Raw genomic sequence first — 21,968 nt, forward strand, 5'->3', positions numbered from 1 at the left:
TGAGACACTTTAGGAATATCATTTTGTCTTTTAGAACCTGATTTCTGTCATTGGAAAAGTGAGGACAAGGATACCTACTGTGAATACTCATTGTGAAGATTAAATGATGAACAATGATACATAAAGCACTTTGCACTTTGCCGTTGTGCAGTTTTTACTGAATGCATGCATGCCATAATTTTAATTAGATCGAAGAACTCATAGTCCAGTGAGTGAATCACATCTATCTCTTCCAGAGTTCTTTGATTGCAGGCACAGAAACAAATTCTGGCTGCCTAAGCAGGTGAGATGTTTATCGGAAAGCTATTGGGATATGCATGGGATCAACTAGAAGGCTGGAGAATCAGGCTTGAAAACAGAAGAACTAGGGTACCTAAGAGTTCAAGTCTCAGGATCACGCCAACAGTCTTACAGGGCATCACCAGTGAACAAATGTATTCCAAATTTTTCCCCTTGTGCTTTCATCTTTGTTCTCAAGATTCAAAGTCTTGGAAGAAAGAAAGAGAGAGGAAGAAGAATAAGAGCAAGAGGGAGAGAGAGGAACTAATGGAGCATGAGCTTGGTCATGTCCCTATCCCTTAGAAGGAAAGGGTAGGATACCTTGATTTCTAGATGCATTGAGACAATATATAGCAAAGGAGAAGGATCTCTAATACACACACACACACACACACACACACAGGTGATGGGTGATTAGTAAACTGAAATCAACACAAAATATATAATGCAGAATCTGATTACAGTGGCTTTATGGACATGTGACTTGCACAAAGCGTTCCATGTTAAGCAGCTCTTACATTTGATTTGATGCTCTGTGCCACCACTTTAAAATTTTTAATAATTTATAAACCAGGGACCCCACATTCTCATTTTGTTCTGGGTAGTGCAAATCTTGTAGGCAGGCCCTGATCATATGCCCTATGGTAATGATCTATACAAAGCTCTGCAGAAGTACAGAAGAGGGAGAATGGCCAGGAAAGGATTCACGGAGATGCCAGGGAAGGGGTTCAAGAGATAAGAATTAAAGTATCAGTCAGTGTTTGCCAAGTGGAGGAAGGGGCTAGAGGATTCAGATAATGAAAACCTAGAAGCAAAAACCACCAACATTTCTTATGATCAGGATATTAAACATGATTTTGGCATAATTTGAAGTAAAAGTCATCCCCTTCAGAGTGGTAAAGTAAATAACTTACTATTACAGATTGGAGAAAACAAGTCCCTTTCACTCTCTGTATGTCAGTGCCAAGCAGTGGAGGGGACCTGTACAAAGCTTGAGAAGAATCCCACCAGAGCTTAATGAACCAGTGTGCTTCCAGGCCACTAGAAATGTGTGGTTTAACTGTCCTAGCTTCCTCCTGAAGTCACTGGAAGCAAGAACTGTTGCCAGTGCAGACTCCTATCTTCTTGGCACAAAACTCATATGTTAATGGCTGGGCTTTTGAGTGGGACGGTAGAGAGAATAAGCAGAGCAGTTTAGCTTTGCTTTCCATGTGTTATTTTAGAATTGATGCAACTCTGCTTTTCAGTGTTTCCTGATACCAAGACTTTTTCCATTCTTTTATCAAACATTTTTATAGAACTGTGGGCTTCTAGCCTAACACTTTTCCAAAGCATGAATTTCCTGAACATGTCCAACAAGTGCTCCTTCAGCCTTGGCTGGAATACCTCCAGCCCATTTGAGTTTTGGATAGATCTAATTGTCAGAAAGTTCTTCCTTCTATTGAGTTGAACTTGGACTCTGAGTAAAATTCATCAAAAGATGTTTTGGAGTCCCTCAGATTAAGCCTGATTTTTCTTCATCGTGCAAAATCAAAAATATATTTTCTAACCCCAACAGTGGAAATTTTCTTTGCTATTGGGGCCCATATCAGTGGGAAAATACATATAAGGTTTCCTTTAAAGAAGCTCCTTTTAGCACCTTGAGAACAGTATACTATAGGGTAGAGCCTGAGAGGATCCTCCTATGAGCTGAAGAGGATTATGTTATTCTTCCGAGATGGCAAAGGCCTGAAAGTCTCTCCTCCAGATTCATTTTGCCTTCTGAACTTCATACTCTTGGTGGGAAACAACTTTTTCCATTCCCTTTATCATTTGTAATGTACCAGGCTCATATCCAGCTGACTCCATTGCATGAGAGACAGAGCAGGTCACAAACACACTTGTGCCAGGAAGGACAGCCCAGACATTTGCCATCTGTGTCTCAGCTTTCTCTAGTTCTGTTCTTGGGTTGCTTGTCTAGGGACACACCCATACACGCTCTTTCCCATTCCCCTGGCAGTGGAAAGAATTGGCACGTTGCACATTAGGTTTTCGAGGGAGGCCTTATTTTACAAGATTTTTGTAAATTTTAGTGAAATTTTTTTTCTAATGTGCTAATAAATTATTTTCTGGAGTGGTGAACATTCAGATGCGTGTGCTAAAATTAATCTACTTGATTATAACAACAAGAGCATCTTCATGATGACATTTTGTTTTGCTTTGTGGGGAAATCAAGGCATCAAGTTAATATAGGTATCAAGTCAATGCCTAGAGGCTCTTTCCAGAAGTATAAACGTTCATTGATTAAAAGGTAATTAGAATTGTACATACGTGGATATTTGCCAAAGAGTCTTATTGAACAAGGGCCTCTTCCATGACCAAGAACTTAATTTCAAATATCATGTCTCCTTCTCTTTAGTTGTCTTGCAAAGTGCTGCCTCGTAATGCTGAAAATCAAACTATAACATTATGCTCCCTTACCCCTTAAGTATCAGTTTCAGGAATACAATACAATTTTCTTTCCTTAATCTTCTCTTTCTCACTCCCTATACCCTAATTTTCTTTGTACAATCTTCCCCACTTGATTATTTGATCTCTGGCCAAGGTAGAACTTTACAATGCAATCATGATGAGCTTAACTGGAACTTACATGAAATTAGCAACAGATATAGAATATCAGGAAAATATAAGGTAGAACAATTACAAAAAGAGCGGCTAGACTGTTTACAGAGCGCCTACTATGAGTCATGCCTTTTGATGGGAATGGTACATATGTTTTCCTTCATCCTTGCAATGCTATAAGACAGGAATTATTGTTCATATTTTAAAGATAAGGAAACTGAGGCTCAAAACTTTTAAGTAACTGTCCCCAGTTCGGGCTGCTCTTAAATGATGGAGCTGGGGTTCACCAAACTTTGAAAGTTGACAGTGCAAGTGAAGAAGTGGTAAATAGAAAATCCTAGACTTGAAAGGCCTGGCTGAAGGCAATCTAAATTTGCCTGCATGACTCCCCAGTATACTACTTTATGGTGCGAGGGGATGTAGTGTACGTGTATAGCTCACATCTTTTCTGGTGTAATCTAGAAGTCCTTAAATATTGAACCCCTAGGATATTGTCATAGCAATCAAGATTTTGGTAACAAGTATCTTATATTAAGCCATTGCAGATTGGATGACAAGGCCCTTGAAGCATAAAGCTAAAATTGGGGTGCTGGGAAGCTCAGTTGGTTGAGCATCCAAGTCTTGATTTCAGCTCAGGTCATGGTCTAGGGATCTTGAGATAGAGCCCTGTGCCAGGCCCTGCTTTAAGCCCCTTGTCTGCTCTGTGCTCAGTGGGGAGTTAGCTTGAGATTCTTTCCCTCTGCCCCTCCCCCCATGCTTACATACAAGCACTATCTCTCTCTCTCTCTAATAAATAATCTTTTTTTTTTTTAATTTTTATTTATTTATGATAGTCACACAGAGAGAGAGAGAGAGAGAGAGAGGCAGAGACACAGGCAGAGGGAGAAGCAGGCTCCATGCACCGGGAGCCCGACGTGGGATTCGATCCTGGGTCTCCAGGATCGTGCCCTGGGCCAAAGGCAGGCGCTAAACCGCTGTGCCACCCAGGGATCCCAATAAATAATCTTTAAAAAAGAAACATGGAGCTATAGATGATAGCAACAAAAAACCCTCAATTTTTGAACATAAACCTGTACATAATCAGTCATTCTAGCTGTAAGTCCATTTACTATTCCAAAATTCCCCCATAGTGCCTCATCACAATGGGCTTTCCTTTCCCTTGAATGGAGATATGTATTCATCTGCCTTACTTAATAAAGTAAAAAGTTGATGCCTGGGTGGCTCAGCGGTTGAACATCTGCCTTTGGCTCAGGGCGTGATCCTGGGGTCCTGGAATTGAATCCCGCATCAGGTTCCCCACAGGAAACCTGTTTCTCCCTCTGCCTATGTCTCTGCCTCTCTCTGTGTGTCTCTCATGAATAAATAAAATACAACCTAAAAAAAGAAATAGTAAAATGTCAGCCCCAAGGTTGGCAGTGTGGAGGAAATCAAGGCCGAGGCAGGAAGCTAGACTAGGTAACTGTGATGGTCCCCTCCTTGAAGGGATAACTCACTCCTTGGCCAGAAACATTGAAAAGGGTAGACTTGGTTTCATGAGTTGAACCAGCAGGTCCTAACCTATGTGGAGACAGTGGTAGAATCCTAGAGACACCCCTAATGGAGTTGGAACAGTGCCTCTAAGACCCATACCAGCCAGAGAGTCTCCCACTATTACCAAATTAAATATATCTATGCTTGGTATCCTGAGAGGAGCTAGTGGGTTTTCTTTCTTTTTTTTTTTTTTAATTTTTATTTATTCATGAGAGACACAGAGAGAAAGAGAGAGAGAGAGAGGGAGAGGGAGAGACACAGGCAGAGGGAGAAGCAGGCTCCATGCAGGGAGCCCGACGTGGGACTCAATCCCAGGTCTCCAGGATCACACCCTGGGCTGAAGGCAGGTGCTCAACCACTGAGCCGCCCAGGGATCCCCCTCTAGTGGGTTTTCTTACACAGCCTGCTAGTGTAAGTAGTGGAGAGTGTATTTCCTTAGAAACTATCTGAAGTAGAAATAATGGGCAAGAGACAGAAGTGCTAACTTACACTTTTCAATAATCCAGGTTTTCCTCACTTCTCAAAGTCACTGGGAAATTCAAATCAGAACAAGATGTGAAATCACAAGTCAAATAGCAAAGCATTATTATTTTGAAAACTAGTGAGTGGCAAATAGATGTGTCTTATAGTCTGATTTTATAGTCCTAAATCCTATTACCTGGTTAGGAAAGCTTTTTTTGACTTTGCTTTTAAGATTCATTATTTTGTCTTTAAAAATTTTTTTAAGATTATATTTCTTTCAGAGATAGATTGTGTGCAGGCGAGTGAGACTTGTTAGGTGTTACTATTATTAGGCAGATAGAATATAAAATATTTTCAACACCTTCTCATCAATAAAGACCATTGGTGCTGGTGTCTCATGAAACTTTGTAATGCTTGGGTATTTTATTTTCTGTACCGACCACCGCTGAGAAGTATTTTGTTCAGAATGGTGATGTTGACAGTGGTCGGGACAGGAGTGACCCCACTGAAACAGAAAATGCATCTTCAGCTCCCAGGAGGAAACTCCATACACCTCTGCTTGTTGTTGTTTTTAAATATTAATTTAATTTTATGGAAGGGACTAAAGTACTCTAGAGAGCCAAGAAGCCTGATTTCCAGGGAAAGGAAGCCATATATCCTCGAAGGCAAGTCTGTGGTCTATCTCATAGCAGGTTTGGAACTGCAGAATTTTAAGTCAGATCATCCTCCAGAGAGAGCAAGGAGCTGAGACTCAGACTCTAAACACAGCCTCACACAGTAGTGATCTCAGCTGTCCATGGTGGCCCCAATATATGCTGTGGCACCTTGTCTGGACATAGAACCTGGTGGCATTACACGTAGGAGGTAAAATTCTCTTGGGCACCATGTATTGGGACAGCCCCTGGATGCTTCCCAATCCCCCTGCCCTGCACTTGAGGTCCTCCATGTCACTTTATTTTTCTGTGTGAGATCATTGGACTTCCTTAGAGAATTTTTGAATTCTTTAAAAAGGATTATGTTCCAACATATAACTAGACTCTTGAGTCCTCTCCCAACTCACCTTAATTTTACAGCTAAATAGACAGAAGACAGGGATGGGCTAAGCAAAGAGCACAAAGCCACCCAATGCTGGAGCCTGAACCAAGACCCTGGACTTCTCATTCCCAGTTCAACCGATAAGCAGAGAGATTTACTAGTAGCATACTGGATTCGTTAAGTAGTAGTACTAATGATGATGATGATAACAAATATTTTTCCAGTACTTATTAAGTGCCAGGTACTGTTTTAAGAATTTTACATGTATTAACTCCTGTTGTCCTCATAACAAAACTATGAGGAAGATATTACCATCATCCCCATTTTACAGGCAGGTAAACTGAACCATGGTGCAGTTGATCAACTTGCCCAAAGGCAGAACTAGTATGTGACTGAACAGGGATGTGATTCCGTGTAATCCAGCTACTGAGTCCATGCTTTTAAGCTACACTACATCTTATTTAATTAACTGCTTCTACCACATGTAGTTTAACTCATTCTTCTTGATATGCTTTACTTTAAAAAAGGCCTGAATCTTTAGGCTATTTATTAGACACAGAATTTATCAAAAGCCACACATGCCCATTTTGTACCTTTCACATACGTTCATCCATGTACACAGAAAACCCCTTTGTAAAACCAGCATATAAATATATATGTATATATTTATATATAAAGATCTACCACATGCAGGGAATTTATCCAGGATAGCAATGAGTGATACTCCGATCGTTAACACATCCTGGCCAATTAAGTTAACAAAACTGTAACGTATACAGTATTCATTTGTAACAAAAATAAAATAAAATTAAAATACATTTGACACCAAAACTGTACTCATCATAATACAATTTCATTTAAATTCCGATTTGGAGGGCATGGCAAGTTTTATAGTGCCTCCAGTCTTCCCTATCAACATTTTACATTCCAAAGATAGAGAGGGAGAGAGGAGGCAATTAAGTTGTCTTTAAATGCTATTTCAGGAGCTTTTCTAAAAGTTACTTCGTATGACTATATCCCTGTTGTCCACGATTTTTGTTTGTTATTTCCTAATGTCAAAATGCAGAGTGAAAACAAATTTGAGTTACTTAAGCTCAGTGGTATGATGGAGCCCCAGAAATAAGGATTTGCTTCCATCCTTAATCTATGCATATACCAAAAAGCTTTATAAAAAGAGGGAGGGGGTTAGAGTTATTGGATAAGTAAAAAAAGAAACCAGCCCAGTAAATAATGATAGGATTTTTACATGAGAAATGGTCCTTCTGAATAATAATGACTGATCTCTAATACACAAATTAGAAAAGACAGTATTTGTGCTCCATACCTGTGCACACACTATTTTATATGTAGAAATGTTGTTTACCTTTCCTAGATAATTTTCGAGAGGTTATTCTTGTCTTTACTGTTATTATCACTACTACTCACATGTTCACATCCTAAACGCTCTCACTCAGCTCACCCTAAAATAAAAAAGTTGTGTGCAAAGAACCCATCTAAAGGATTACATCTCAAAATAAGGTACATACTCTAATTTTGCTGTAGAGTTGTTTTTTTTTTTAATGAAATAATGAACATGGCCAAAAATAATTATTTTCTTTGCAGGGCTAGCGATGCTAAAACCTGGCTGCCTTATTGCAGATAACAAACTTTGGCTCTTTGTTCTTTATTTGGAATTTACCCTATAGCAAAATAAAAAAGAATAATAGGGAACACACACACACAGACATACACACATATTCAAAGAGAAAACCTCTGTTCAGGACCCAGTCATCCATCCCCTGAAGAGATGTAATCTCTGCATAACAATGCTTAAATCAGCACATTTACAACACATATTAAGTGGTTTGTTATTTATTTCAAGACTTTAATTGGCACAATATATTAACATCATTGTTGTACCAGTTCCGCTTAAGATTTTTTCCCCTTAAAAAGAGGAAGAGAGGGAGAGAGAAAAGGAAGAGAGAGAAAGAGAGAGAGAGAGAAACAATCAACCAGAATTACGCTATAACCACTGTTTTGTTATTTCTTTAGCCTGAATGAACTGTTAAAGATGAAGGGGGGAAAAAAGGAAACTAGCTTCAAGAACCATATTTTAGACTCAATTCAGTTTTATTAAACCCAGACCAGTGTTTTTTTTTTTTTCTTTCTGTCATTCTAATATAACCTATTATGAGAATTTTTTTTTCCCAGGGACAAAAACAACACCAACTTTCCCTCCCTAAGAGCTTCTTATTGTTCATTTTCGTTGCTATTTGGAGAAAAAGCTCATTAAAATATTATGAAGCACATAGCGCAATTACGTGCCAGCCTTCGCCAATGAGGAACATCTGCAGCACAGTGTATGTATATTTATGTTACTGCAAACTTGTGTGCAGACTCTCTCTTTCACCCCTTCCCTACTTTGCCTCTGTTCCACACAATTCTTTGTCCTGACTACAGAGCCCCGCAAACGTGTGAAGCGCACAGGCTACAGTGTGCGCATTGTCAGCCTCTCCCGGGCTGCGAGCTCCAAATGTTATTATTCCATCATTAGCCTGTAGCTCACGCCAGGGTAAACTGTGCTCTGCTAAATGCCTCCAAACCTTTTTCCCTCTTTTTATTCCCCCAGTTATTTTTAAAATGTATCTTTTTCCTCACTCGCTCTCTGGCACAGAAGGATCTGCAAAGTGCATCCAACACACACCCAGTTCCCAAATCCGTGCTTCTCTCCCTTCTTTACATTATTCCACTTGCTTTAAAACCAAAGAACCTTGGGCATAATAAAAACATTGAGAGCTTGCCTATACCACAAATATTTGTGGAAAGCACATGGTGCCATTTTGCCAGACTACTCTTATTTGTTAAACTGAGTTAAGTGTAACACGATTCCAAAAACTGCCTTTAGAATGAAAGAAAAGGCTTGTAAAGCCAGGGAGATAATTACCGCAATCTGGGTTAGAGAAAATGCAAAACAAAGGAGCACAATCCCATTTTGTGTGTGTGTGTGCGCGCGTGTATGTGTGTGTGTCTGTGGTGTGAGTCTTTTTGTTTTGTTTTGTTTTGTTTTTTCCTCTTTGTTGATGTACCCAAACATGTAAATATTCCATGGCATGTGTTGTGTGGGGAGAAAAACCAACCCGAATCCTGCACAGACGGCACAAAGCGCAGACTCTGTAGTGGACAGTGGCATGTTCCTGGTGGGAACATCTCTCCAGAAGGGAGGCTTTCGTTCTTTTTCTTCCTCCATCCGGCAAACACTCACCCAAGGGTTACAGTTATCACTGGTTGCCAAGACTCTGACACCCACTTACCTACCCTTCATTCGAAGCTGTCAATGTATTTTTGCTCACATGAATAAAAGTTGGTTTGGCAAGAATTTAAGTTCTGAAACTTTGCTTATGAATCCATCCATAAAAATACTAAAGAATCCTCCACTCTCTCCACTCCACCTCCATGGTATTGTCTTCATGGGGATTATCATGCTATCTGTCTTCCCACTGTCGGGAATACCGTCCTTCGGGATGGTTTTGTAAACTGGACCGTTCCCAGTTTTCCTTTCTTTGTCTGCCAATTGTTTCTGGATTTAACCGCTTTCCGAGACGATTAGTTCCATACGTGTACGTGTATGTAAATATTAATAATCACTGCGTGTGTGTATTTATGTGTGGGTAAATAAACACCATCCCCACACGTATTTCCCGTTTTTAAAGAACTAGTTCTTACTCCATAAAAAGATCTGTGTTCCCAAAAGCAGGTTGTTAATGTGCTTTATGAAAGAGAAAGAGCGGACCTTCCCCATTTCCCTATTTTATGTTTAGAAGTGAACCTTGCAGGTCTGAGCTAAGCTTTTTGGTATGTTTTAGCCGAGACCAGATTACAGGCTGACGGTTTCAAAGCTCAGATCACCCAGTTTTCTCAAAAACTGTCCCCACAGCTCCCTCTTTAAATTTCATCTGGACTGTCTCTAAAAGCCCCAGCTGACCCCCTCATTTCCTTCTCTTATTACTAACATGTTTCTCCCTGTGTGTACAACGCGATGATATTTTCCAGAGGAAAAGGGCAAAAAAAAAAAAAAAAATACAGTAGGGGTTTCTTTGCCTCCAGATGTAGACATTTTGTCACCCGAATAGCAGTGAGAGGACACAGAAAATGAACCTGAGCTCGGAAGAGACAAAATACAGGACGTCACCGAGGTGCATGTAAGGATAAACCCGTGAAGCTCTCGAAGCAGGATTTGGCAACAGAACTGTCCCGTGGAGCCAAAAAGCCAGGCAGGGCACGGAGCTGGGGATTGGGGTTTGCTGGGCGAGGGGGGCCCGGGGCTGCCCAGCGTGAAGCCTGCTCAGGGTAGTGGAGGACTAGGGAAGGAGAGGCTCTTGAGGGACTCCGAGTCCAATCCAGCTGCGGCTGCACCCTAACCTTGGTAAGAATTCAGAAACGAGGCAAAAATAACATTTTTTAAAAAAAATTCCCCCAGTAAGATCATGGGTCCCGTCTTGAATCTTCTGACATTCACGATGGGCGGTTTCCACCGTGGGCAACTTGCAACTACCTGTTAGAAAGTGGGCGAGAAGCAATGCCTTTGAATGAAAGCACCAGCAAATGCGGAGGAAGGCAGGAGCAGGAGACGGTGCTGGAGGGAGCTCGGGGGAGCCCTTCGCAGCCCTGCCTAAGAAAGCCAAAAATACCAATTCTTCCCATCCGAATTATGTGACACATTATTGGCTCTTTTCCTCTCTTTCATTTTTGTTTCCAAACATGCTCGAATTGGTTCTTTTTTCCCCCCTTCTCTTAATACTAGATTGAATCGTGCGAAATGTAGATGATTTGACAATTTTGACTTTTACAAAAATGTAATTTTGCATACTTCAGCCTAATAATCCCTTGCCTGAAGATAATGCTTCTATTTTCTTCTGATTGACTCATTTTAGGATGACCTACGAGTCAATAATAGGTGATATTATTTTTGTGTTGTTTGGTTTCTTTTCCTCTGCTTTCCAATTTAGTCGCTTTTTGTATTTTAATGCCTGCTGAAATTTTGGAGAAGTGACTATTTGGTTAGATGAGGAGAAACTATTTAAAACCTGTATTTAATGTGAGGTTGAAATGGGCTTGTTTTTCCTTCAATTTCATTTGGAGGCGCTCTGTATGAAGTTCGGTTTTCCAGATTTTTTGTCCACTGTGAATACTAGGGGGAGGATGTCATGTTTGTTGCCTCTAAGGCCTTTACTTCACTTTTTAGTCTTAAAAAGAGAAATCTGAGTTTTAAAATAATCTATGTTAAAGAGATAAGGTCAGACAGAGAGAGAAATGCATTCATAAGTTCTGGTGGTGATCTTTTTAGATACTCAGACGTCCCAAGGGTGGGAAGGGGTGTTTCCATAGAGTGTTGTCCATATGCTTCCTAACGTTTGGGAAAGGGACAGAGTGGTTCTTTCCAGAGTGGTTCCTAGCAAGGATCATGCATTCTGGAAAAGGAGGCAGACTAGTACACCCTAAAGTAAAGTGGAAAAGAAGCATTGCTGGGATTATCAGTAAGGCCCCCTCATTGTTATGGACGCCGAACTGAGTAATAAGGATCATCTGAGTGAGAGTCTGGAGGAGCCGATGCTCTGAGAATTTATTCTTTTCAGAGATTTCAGCATCTCCTCCAGCTTTTAGGGAAAGACATGCTGGATAAAACTAAGAGCCAGACATATTTAACTCCCTGTTCTCACTAGCCAATAAAGAAAATGCAGCCCAACACACTTTGTAAATCTAGAAATAATACTCAAAGCGTGACCTAAAAAATTTAATTAATAACACTCAGCACAAGCAATTCATAAATAAAAATCTCGATTCTGTTTTATTTTCCTCATGTAGAAAAGTTTTAATTTGCATTAGTTGGGAATATGAACTTTGTTTAAAAAATTTCCACAGCATCATTCATTGGGAAGTAAAAAAAATTAATCTTCATAGACTCAAAATAATTATAATGTCTCTTTATACTATTCTTCATAATTAATAAAGTAGGAAAAAAATCTGTATTTATTTTGAAACCAATAGGTGGTGCTATAAATTTCTATATTTTGTAATATGTTGTTATAGTTTCCCACCCCTCAGTGGCATTAGAAATTTCTTTAATAATCATAGTAGGATTTCTTGTGTGTCCCTGCCACCACCACTCCCCCCACCACCACCCGCCAAAAAAAAAGAAAGGAAGGAAGAAAAAAGACTGAATTGACTTTCCCATTCAATTAGCCACTGTGATATGTCTCTTTCCCATTGGAAAATCAGTTATAACTCAGAGTATAAATTAAAGTGAAGGAAATCTATACAATTTCTGGCAGGAAATTATATTTATGGAAACAGACTTATATATAGTTCTCCATAGTTTTTTCCCCTAACCCTTCCACTAATGGAAATGCCATGGAGGAACATAATTTCAATATTTAATTTAATATTTCACTCTATGAACCATCTTAAGGTGTTAGATTTGGGTAAAAAACAACAACCGCAGTATCATAAGACCATGATTGTGTTATCCTGGGCTCCCCTAACCACAGAGCAAAAGAGACTCTCAGATATCAGGTAGCTGCCAATGAGGCAACTGGCAGATACAAGTTGAAAGTGCTAGAAACAGGCACTTGATGGTCGTCACCATGGGAACCAACACGTTCCTGGTTTAAAGCCAAAAAGTTTACGAAGGTTCAAAGACACTGAAAAATTAATATCCAAATTCCATTTCAACTTGTGTCAATAGTCATCTCAAACTTATGCATTTCATTGATGTACACCTTGAAGATAAAAATCTAAATCCTTTCCTTTCCCTTAGAAAAGCTCTGGAAGTCCTTCATAATTTTACCGGTATGTAGGTGTGTGCGTGTGTGTGTGTGTGGGGGGGGGCTGATATACTAGAGAAACAAGAATTTCAGTGAGGTCTTGAAGAAGTGCCATAAAAAGACCATGGCAGCTGCAACTAGTTCCCATCTCAACCCTATCATTCCTCAAACATCTGGGTGATTTTTACCTCTCTTCGTCCAGATGTTTTGGTACCCTGCAGAAATAGCCTCAAACACTTGTCAGTATTGAATGAGCAGCCTAGTTACTTACTGGAAGATGTGTTTGTAGAAGACATGATAATTTGCATATGATTATACTTTGTGTAGCAGATGAAGTTTCCTCCTTCCCACCAGGAGCCATTTCTGGGCGGGCTCGTTATTTCCTGCTTCCCCCAGCCCTGTGCTTCTCTGCCCTTCGGGGGTCAGGCTGATTTCTTCTGGCTTCCCGGGTAGGAATTGGACGGAACCAACCATTAAATAGTCATTTTTACATTCTAATGAAATATTTCATAATGTTGAGGGTATAAGAAAGACGAAAATATGGGCCAAGAAGAAGAGCAAATATCACTTAGGAGACAGTAATAGGAACATAATATCTAGAAAAGGGACTTGAGAGTCTTGTTCTACATCGTGTTGCACAAAATTTACGGGGGGCATTACTTTCAAAACCAGGCACTTCACTCTGAAAAGAATTTTGGCAAATTAGGGTGCAATTGAAAGGGAGTAATGAGAATAATGTAGAGATATGATAAGCCCCATGAGAAATACTTTAAGGAATTACAAACTTTTAGGCTGAATAAGAGGCTGATGGTGAGGATGTGGTAGGGTTGGATATGCTAACTGCCTCCTAGTAATGGATGAGCTGTCATGTGGAAAAGATACTAAAGTGATTTGATGTGATTTCAGAATGCTTATGGAGGACTGATTGAAAGACATTGTCATTTAGTATCTCATTTTACCATCAAGATATTAGCAGTAGATGTGGATAGCTTTCTTTTACTATTATAAAGTGAAATGCAACAGAATGAATCCGGCTATGCATTGAAGTAAAATTGATTTAAGTAATCATGGTATGGTTTGGCTCAATAGCAAAAAGAACCTTCTTAAAATTCATGTATGCAATAAATATTTATTGAAAACTTATGTGCCCGTTACTGTTCTAGGCACTGGAAAGAAAGCCATGGACAAGATGGAGTTCTTGCTTTCATAGTGCTTTCATTCTGCAGAGGATGGAGACAATGAACAGAGAAACAAAACTATGAAATAGGTCAGAGAGTGCTAAGTGCTATAAAGGAAAAGAGGATAGAGTGGCGGGGGTGCTCCTTTAGATAGAGAAGTCAGTAGTACTGTCTGCACATGGAAGGGAACATTGTCAGAGGCAGGGACTGATGAGAACCTGTCGTGGAAAAGGAGTGAACCTGGATAACCGATTTGTGGGAGGTGTAAAATATTAGCACCTGTTTGTTTCTGTGTTCTGCTACCCCATTGGTTTATGTGTTCATTTTGAGTATGGGTACTGTCTTACTCAACTCTGCATGAGTAGCTCTTCCTACTATATGACAGTGCTTCATCAAAGCTTCTGGAGTGAAAGCTGTACAGGAGCTTCTGCCTTGGCTGACATGCATAATCTCCAAATCTGCCCCAATTTAGATGGTAGATGGTCTGTTTCCTTTGTAAGCATTCACACTCTTCTTTCTTTTTTTCCCCAGTTTTATCTTCCCCTCTCTAAGCCAAGAGAGTATGAGTGGCAAATATGTCAAGACTTTCAGTGATAGGGTTGGTAAAAGGAAGTGTGGGGAAGAAAATCCCCTACTTCCTCTGATGCCAGTACTTTCAATGCAATAGTAATTCAACTTTTTGGGGGGAGGGACGGGGACACAGCTTGCTTAGTAGAATTAGATTCAGCTGCGTGGAAAGAAAATAAAAATTAACTATGGCTTAAACATTAAAGGTTTTATTCTCTTATAAAAATCCTAGAGATTGGACATTCAGGCTGGTAAAGCAGTTGCATAAAATCTTCAGAGAATAAACATCCTTTGAAGTTTCTCTTATACCTAGAGTGAGGTTCTGTCATCTATCTGGTCTCAGAGGTTACTGGATGACCAGTCAACACCATATGAGTTGGAAGTCTGAGAAATGGGTGCTAATATCTGACTTACTTTTATCTGTTTTATATATCAAGAGTTTTTGTCTAATGAACTAATTTTGGTGCTTAAAAAACTGGAAAATTGCTAATCTCTTTTACAAACAAGGATACTGAGGGCCAGCAAAATTGAATGCCTTGCTTGGGACCCCTGAGCTAACTATTGACATGGTTGAAATGGGAACTTAAGTCTCCTAATGACATCTGTGCCATTTTCACTGTTAAGATAGTCAATATCGTATCCAAGTCACATACAAATAGAGGAGTTGAGGCACAGCACACTGTGGAATCCATCTGCCACACCATGCATCTTCAGTGTTGAGTAAGTATTACCATCCACTTGAATGGTGAAGAATTTTGGAAAATAGGATAGATAACTGTCTTTAGCAACATTGCACTGTTCCCGGCAACAACTTTACACCACCAACAACATGAGAGGAACATAGGAGGAGCTGTTCTGGGATACATGGCAACAATACTGATATTCCTTCAAGAAAGTGAGATTTAGTTACCACACCAGTCTGTTCTAAAACACCCCTGTTTCACCCTTCTTTCGCTTTCTTGTTTCAAAGAACTTTCAAAGATGTTTGGAGTAAATTTTGCCTATTAGCTATGCAACCATGAGGATGTGGGACAATTGATTTGGTAAGATTGGATAGAATTGCTTCGTCTTTATGCCAAAACTACTAAAGGAAATCAGTGCTTTGTCTTTATATCTAAGTGATGCAAACTATTAACATGGAGCCTCCATGAAAATGAGGCAAAGTCGTTTCAAATAGGGGTTGAATATGCTTTCAACTGAGCAATCTGCCAGTATCAGTTCCTATTTTGTGTGTAGTTGAACTGATTGAATTACCATTTGTGCCTAGAACCACAGAAGCCCAGGAGACTCTAGGGCCCAAACCATGAACAATGGTTCTTTGTCTAAGGCGAGCCCATGGTTGGGTTTTTACACGCCAACATGTGTGATTTCAATGTATAGCAGAATGATTAAGAATTCAGCTCTGTTCCAGAGCAGGTCTATTGTCTCTCAGCCCAGCCCCTTATTTATGAACAGAACACTCTACTACATGTGAAGGCATGGAAAAATCTTGTTCATTTGTTCAATTATTTCAAGGTGCAAATTCATCACCTCTGTGATGTGTTCCCTCTCAGTTTCAAAGCATCTAACATGAACCCCTTTCTCCCATTTACAAGAGAATAGTGTGAAAGTAGATGATTCTGGCAGGATTCACAGCATTGCCACTTTGGAGTCTGCTGGAGAAACCAGGCAAGGGAAGGTGGTAGCCAGGTGACACTGCTGGAGTGATTCCTTCTGGGGACTGCACATCTGGGTCGTGCGGCTGCCAAGCATAAAGCATGTGCTTCGATTAGCTGCAGCTCGGAATTAAAACGTGGAGAAGTAGAACATGTTCTACAAAATGCCAATAATGTAAAAATGTTCGGGGTGAGGGGCTGACTTCTCTGTGTGTGTGTGTGTGTTGGTGTGGGTGCACACCAGCACAGTCTGCAGTATTGCATGTTCATGTTTCTGAATAACAGCATATGGCCTTTTAAACACCAGTTAGACCTTGGGCCCACAAGGTTTAGGTATGCTTCATGGGAAAACCCACTTTATGTGTACCGGGAGAACAGTGAAACAGCAGTTTGTCAGAAGGTCTTTGCTTAGCATTAAGATAGAGCCATGGCTGGCTGATTAAACAATATTAAAAGACATTTCTTTTCTCCCTAAATCCACTGGGGTTTGGCACTCATAGAAGGTAAAGAAAAATAGAATGTTCTAAAAGATTCAGGTATTCTTTGAATGTAATAGGCATTTAATATTTATTTGGTTAATGCATACCCACCGTACATGCACATTTAAATGCATAATGATTGCACAGCTCAAAAATCATGTTGTTTATTTCCCCACCAACTTTCAATCAGCAGGAGGACTATAAAAATCACATAATTGAGCCCAGAGTTGGTCAGCATAAGCAACTAATGAGCCCCATGAATCTGACTTATTTTTTGCTCATTACTAATGCTCTTTAGATAGCTCATATTTGAATTGAAAGACCAGATTCCTAATGACCAGGAAAAGCATAGGACTGTTCAATGATGGAGTCAGCCTGGGAAATTGTGTACCAACATCTTGGATGGCTGGAGCACCTTAAACCTTATTTGTTTATTTTTATAATAGGTATTTGGCTTAAGTGAGGCAAAGAAACTTTGGGTCTCATCTCTGCATTTTGTCTTATGATGTGATTCTACCAACATCTTTTATAGCTACGGTGACTCTACACAACCACGGAAACAAAATAGTGAATTCTGCAAGACTTACCTTGGCCTGGACCCAGGCATGTAAGCAGAAGATCCTGTAAATATTCTTAGAGCATTGGACCTACCATGATTAAGGAGTAAGAAAAAATGGGATACAGCACCTAGTTTCTCTTCCCTTAACTATGGCTCTCATCAAAATCAGGGCAGGTGCTTTGAAATGCTAGCAACAGAATTATAAATTATTTGAGTTGTAATGATCAAATCTCAGAGCTAGAAGGAAACTTGGAGATTTCCAGTCAACCTCTCTTATTGTAGATGAGAAACTCAGGACCTAGCAAATTTAGCCTTTGTTATCTCCAGAAACTAGAGTCTGGCCTCCAAGTCACAATTTCCATGGCTTTGCTCACCTTTCCTGCCCCATTGACTCATTAAGTCCAATAATAAGTTCTTAAATAAAAATAAGGCTTGCTGTGTTCTCCTATCTAGATCATTTTGGGGGGTCAAACCTCCAAACTGAGCTTCCACCTGGTTTCTGCTTCCAAACTCCCTGATGCCACCCAATTCTCTTTGGCTTCCAGGAATTTTACTTTTTTTGTCCATGGTTGGAAGTCTCCAATCTATAAACACTACAAAAATCTTGTTTTTAGCTTGGAAATTCTCTAAGAAGAAGGGCAACGTACCAAAGAAAGGCAAACTTCTAGGGTCTTTCTCAAGATTTTGATTGGTTCCACGAAGATTCTGTGGAACCTAGACAAAAGCCACTTCTGAATTTTATCCTTTTAATATTCATTAAAACTGCTCAGAGACCTTTATGTTAGATGACAGTCAGCCCACCAGAGGGTCCTTCCTCCACTGAGGACACAGAAGGAAGTTATTCTAAAGCCCTCTGGCCTAGACCCACACTGTTGTGGAATCAGATTATAATACGGGCTCTGTAGGGCTCTGCAGCAGAAGGGAACCATGACGTGTTACTGTGTGGAATGGCCTAGCTTTACTATTTGGTTTCTAAATGTGCAACGAAAATCCATCAACCATTTATGCATCTAATGAGTAAATTACACACACTCATACACACACAGACACACACACACACACACACTTGAATTTTTATTTGTTGTAAACTAGTTAGGTTCTCCAAGCACATAGAAAAAAAAATTAGTCTTGGTAGAAGTATTCAATCAGTAATTTGCTTCTTATTTGTTTCCCAGACGAGCACAAAACCAGCAACAATGAAATGGGAAAGCCCTGGTATCCTGCTCTGGGAGTTGCTTTTTTGCACAAGAAGCATTTTCTGGAGTTGCTTTGAATTGGCCCTTAGACACCACTTTACTGTTAATGCTGCTGAGATGTGGGGGTTTACAGTGAAGTAGACTCAATGTCCATGCATTTTGCTTAATATTGAAAAAGATCGCATGTGTGTTTAACCAAAGAATTGCACTAGCGTGCACAGTCCATATTTTTGTTTGCTTTTCAGTCCAAATGAAATTCTGCAGCTTGTTGGGCCATTGACCAAAGGCCATTGACCAGGCCTTTGACCCTGGATCACATAGAAGGGACTGCCCAGTGAAGCTATCACATCACAGAATTTTGGAAGTACCGCTAGGGATGCCAACTTGATGATCCAAACCTGTTTTCAAATTTTGTAACATGTCTCCAATTTAAAGAAAAATGTACCTTACATGGGAGATGGTCATTCATGAGTGGTTAACTAGGGAAGTTTGTGTTCCATCATTCCCTGCTTAGAAGAACATGAACAGCATGATTTCAGGTACACAGTTAGAGTGGCTGATGGCACATCTGCAACTGAAACAGGGTGGGTCGGAAGCCACAAATGCAAATTCTATTTAGGTAAGTCTCTGATCACATGAAATAAAGCAATATTATTAAGTTTCCCCAGAGGATTTTTTGGCAGGAAATGTAACTGGAGAGGGACAAATCTAATATCTTTATATACTTTGTAGAATTCTATATTACATTTTCCAAAAAAATTGCAATATGATAGAAGCTAAGAAAGAATTTTAGATATCATTTTTTAAATATCATTACACACTTTATTTGCTCTTACCACTTATTTAAAGGTATAATGATAGCCCTAAAACTTTGAAAATGATATATGATTTCAAGAATTTGCAGAGATTTCAGATGTAACTTGTAAGGACACTTTTAATGGTTCAAATGAGTCTGTTGGTTGAGAATTTCATCTTTATAGTGTAATTATCTTTGTATAGGATCTGTATCTATATGTAATATATAGCTCTATATATGCATTTTATATTATAAGCACCTTTATACTTAAAAAGGCTTAGTAAAGAACTACAATTCCAGATCCTTAGTATACAAAATGATGTATGATTTCACCAGAATTTCAGATTGCAAAAGGCTCAGAAGACTGTTTTGGAATTAGGACACGCTTTGAAGAAATTTCCCAAGTTTATCATAACCAATAGGAATCAAAATGTCCTCGGCTAGAGACAGATTCAACTCTCTAGATTAGCTGGTCTGTTAAATTCAGCTAGTAAATTAATTTTATATTGTCTAATAATTAGCTTTGTTAATCTTGTGCCATAAGAGACTTTCTATTCATGGAATCACAAATGGCATTTGTTGAAAAAATTCTCACTCCAGTGAAATCTAACCCAGAAATAAACTCTATATTATAATCTGGCCAAATTTGTTTAAGGTGGTGGGAGGGTGGGGCAGATCACAGGAGGTTTAATTTTCTGGAAAAGGATCCTGTGTCTCCCACCACCTCCTAAATGGCCACCATAGAAAGCAAAGGCAAAGAGCCACTATTGGCACACTGTCTCTCTGTCTCTGTCATCTGATTTGGTTCCCAAGTCACCCATTGAAATTAGTGCAGCTGACAGCTGGTTTTGATTGAGAACTATGACATTAAAAGCAATAGTAGCAGTCGGCCATTACCAATAGTGAACTACCTTTTCCTGTAGAATGGAGAGCTAATTACTTGTCTTGAGATTTCTTCCCCTCTTCAAAGGAAGTCAGTTTGATTCCCCCAAAGTTATCAAGCATAAAAGAACTCTGCCCCCAAATCAGGATTGCCCTTTTGCATTTTCCCCATGATTTCTGAGATTTTCACTGTTGTTACTCTGCTCTTCATATCCTGTTTTGCTGCTTCCACTTAGACATGCCAATTAAAGAAAGATATGGTTTATTTAAAAAATATGGTCCTAGTGCTGACTGTAAAGAGAGCTCTTAAACAGGCCTGAACTCTTCATCAGGATTAGCTGAACGTAGTAAGTAAATCCCATGTTGAATGGTGACCTTGTAAAGTCTCCAAAAAGCGGGGCTATATTGGGCTTTGTAGCAGCTTAAATGAAACAAACCTGCTTCTTCCCTTGGGTCTCACCAATCCTGGACCAGGCGATGTAATGGGCAAGATGCCCACTTTAAGGGGCTATAAGAACCGTCTAATGTGGTGGTTCCTAAAATGTGGTCCGGAACCAGCAGTAGCAGTAGCACTTGTTAGAAATGCACATTCTCAGTTCCCGGGCAGCCCTGACACAGGGCCCAGTAATTTTAATAAGCCTTTCCGTTGATTCCGATGCATGTGAGCATTTGAGAACACTGGTTTAGTGCATCAATAAGCTCTCTGTTGACACTCACAGGCTTAAATCTGGTTTAACTTCACTTAGAGGGAATACAGAATCCTGGATTGCAGGAAAAGTTGGATGGGCAGACAAGTCAACAGCAAAAAGGCACCAACATATCTTAACTATATCTGAACAGCCTGATATTTAGACACCTTGCTCTCTCTCAGTCTCTCTCATTCTCTCTCTCTCAGATATAGACGTATCAATTCATAGATTCTAAGCTATTTATTCATTTAACAATAGTTGTTTCTATATATAAGACACCATCCCAGAAATTGAGAGTACTGTAGTAAGCAAAATATACTAAGCCCCTGATCACATGCTATTTATAGTCTTGTAAGGAGAACTTCAAGCCAATAAGCAAGTGAATACATGAGGTGGTAATGAGGGGATAGAGAGTGACAGGATAGGGGCTGGGTGCTCTGTGGATAAAGGGGTTAGGGAAGTATAGATAAGTCTTAAGCCCTGTCTCATATCTTCTCAATCATCTTTCTTATTTCACTCTTTGCTGCAATGGTCAGATTCACATCGACATCATCGCGTCACACCTCAACTTAGTTTTGCCTTATATCTCTACTCTCTGTACAGGGGATTCTCTGTCCCACTGAGTTTATTCCTTTCATCATCCTGGTACATGCAGGAGCTCACTTGCTCAAGGAAAGTAACATTCCATTCAGAAACTTTTGATCAATTAGAAAGAGAACTGGTAAATAAATACTTGCTTCTTTCTCTACGGGGTAGACAATTCTGTGAAGCATTCCTCATGATCCCTAGCCAGACTGAGCTCTGGTTGCCCACAACATTGACCAGGTTACTAATGTGCCCTGGGTTTAGCTTTATCTCCTTCTTCCCTGACTCCATTCCTTGGGATCAATTTTCCCCTAAAAGTACCTACATCTGAACTTTTGTCTCAGGCTCTGCTGTTGGGGAATCCCAGGCCATGATGATGGATGGACCTCAAGGGGGCAGAAGCATGAGGAGGGAAGTCACACAGATATCTTGATGAAGAGTGTTCCAGACAAGAGCAAATTTCATGACACTAGAATGTGTTTGGCATGTTTCCAGATTAACAGGAAGCCAGTGTGGCATGTGTGGAGTGAGCACAGGGGAGGGAGAGAGAGAGTGGAAGGAGGTAGGGTACAAGACGAAGAGGGATGCCCAATCACTTAGGGCCTTGTAGGCCATCAAAAGGATTTTGGCTTTTGTTCAGAGTGAAAAGGGAAGCCAGTGAGGAATTTTGAACAG

General features: G+C 39.9%; 1 long non-coding RNA gene across 1 annotated transcript in view; it reads right to left on the bottom strand.

The window, feature by feature from the left end:
* LOC112650308 (uncharacterized) overlaps nucleotides 1-21,968 on the bottom strand; it is an 89,369-nt gene that overhangs the window by 44,939 nt on the left and 22,462 nt on the right. The window lies entirely within an intron of this gene.

The sequence above is a fragment of the Canis lupus genome, chromosome 11 (assembly GCF_003254725.2).
Source record: "Canis lupus dingo isolate Sandy chromosome 11, ASM325472v2, whole genome shotgun sequence".
NCBI lineage: Eukaryota > Metazoa > Chordata > Mammalia > Carnivora > Canidae > Canis > Canis lupus.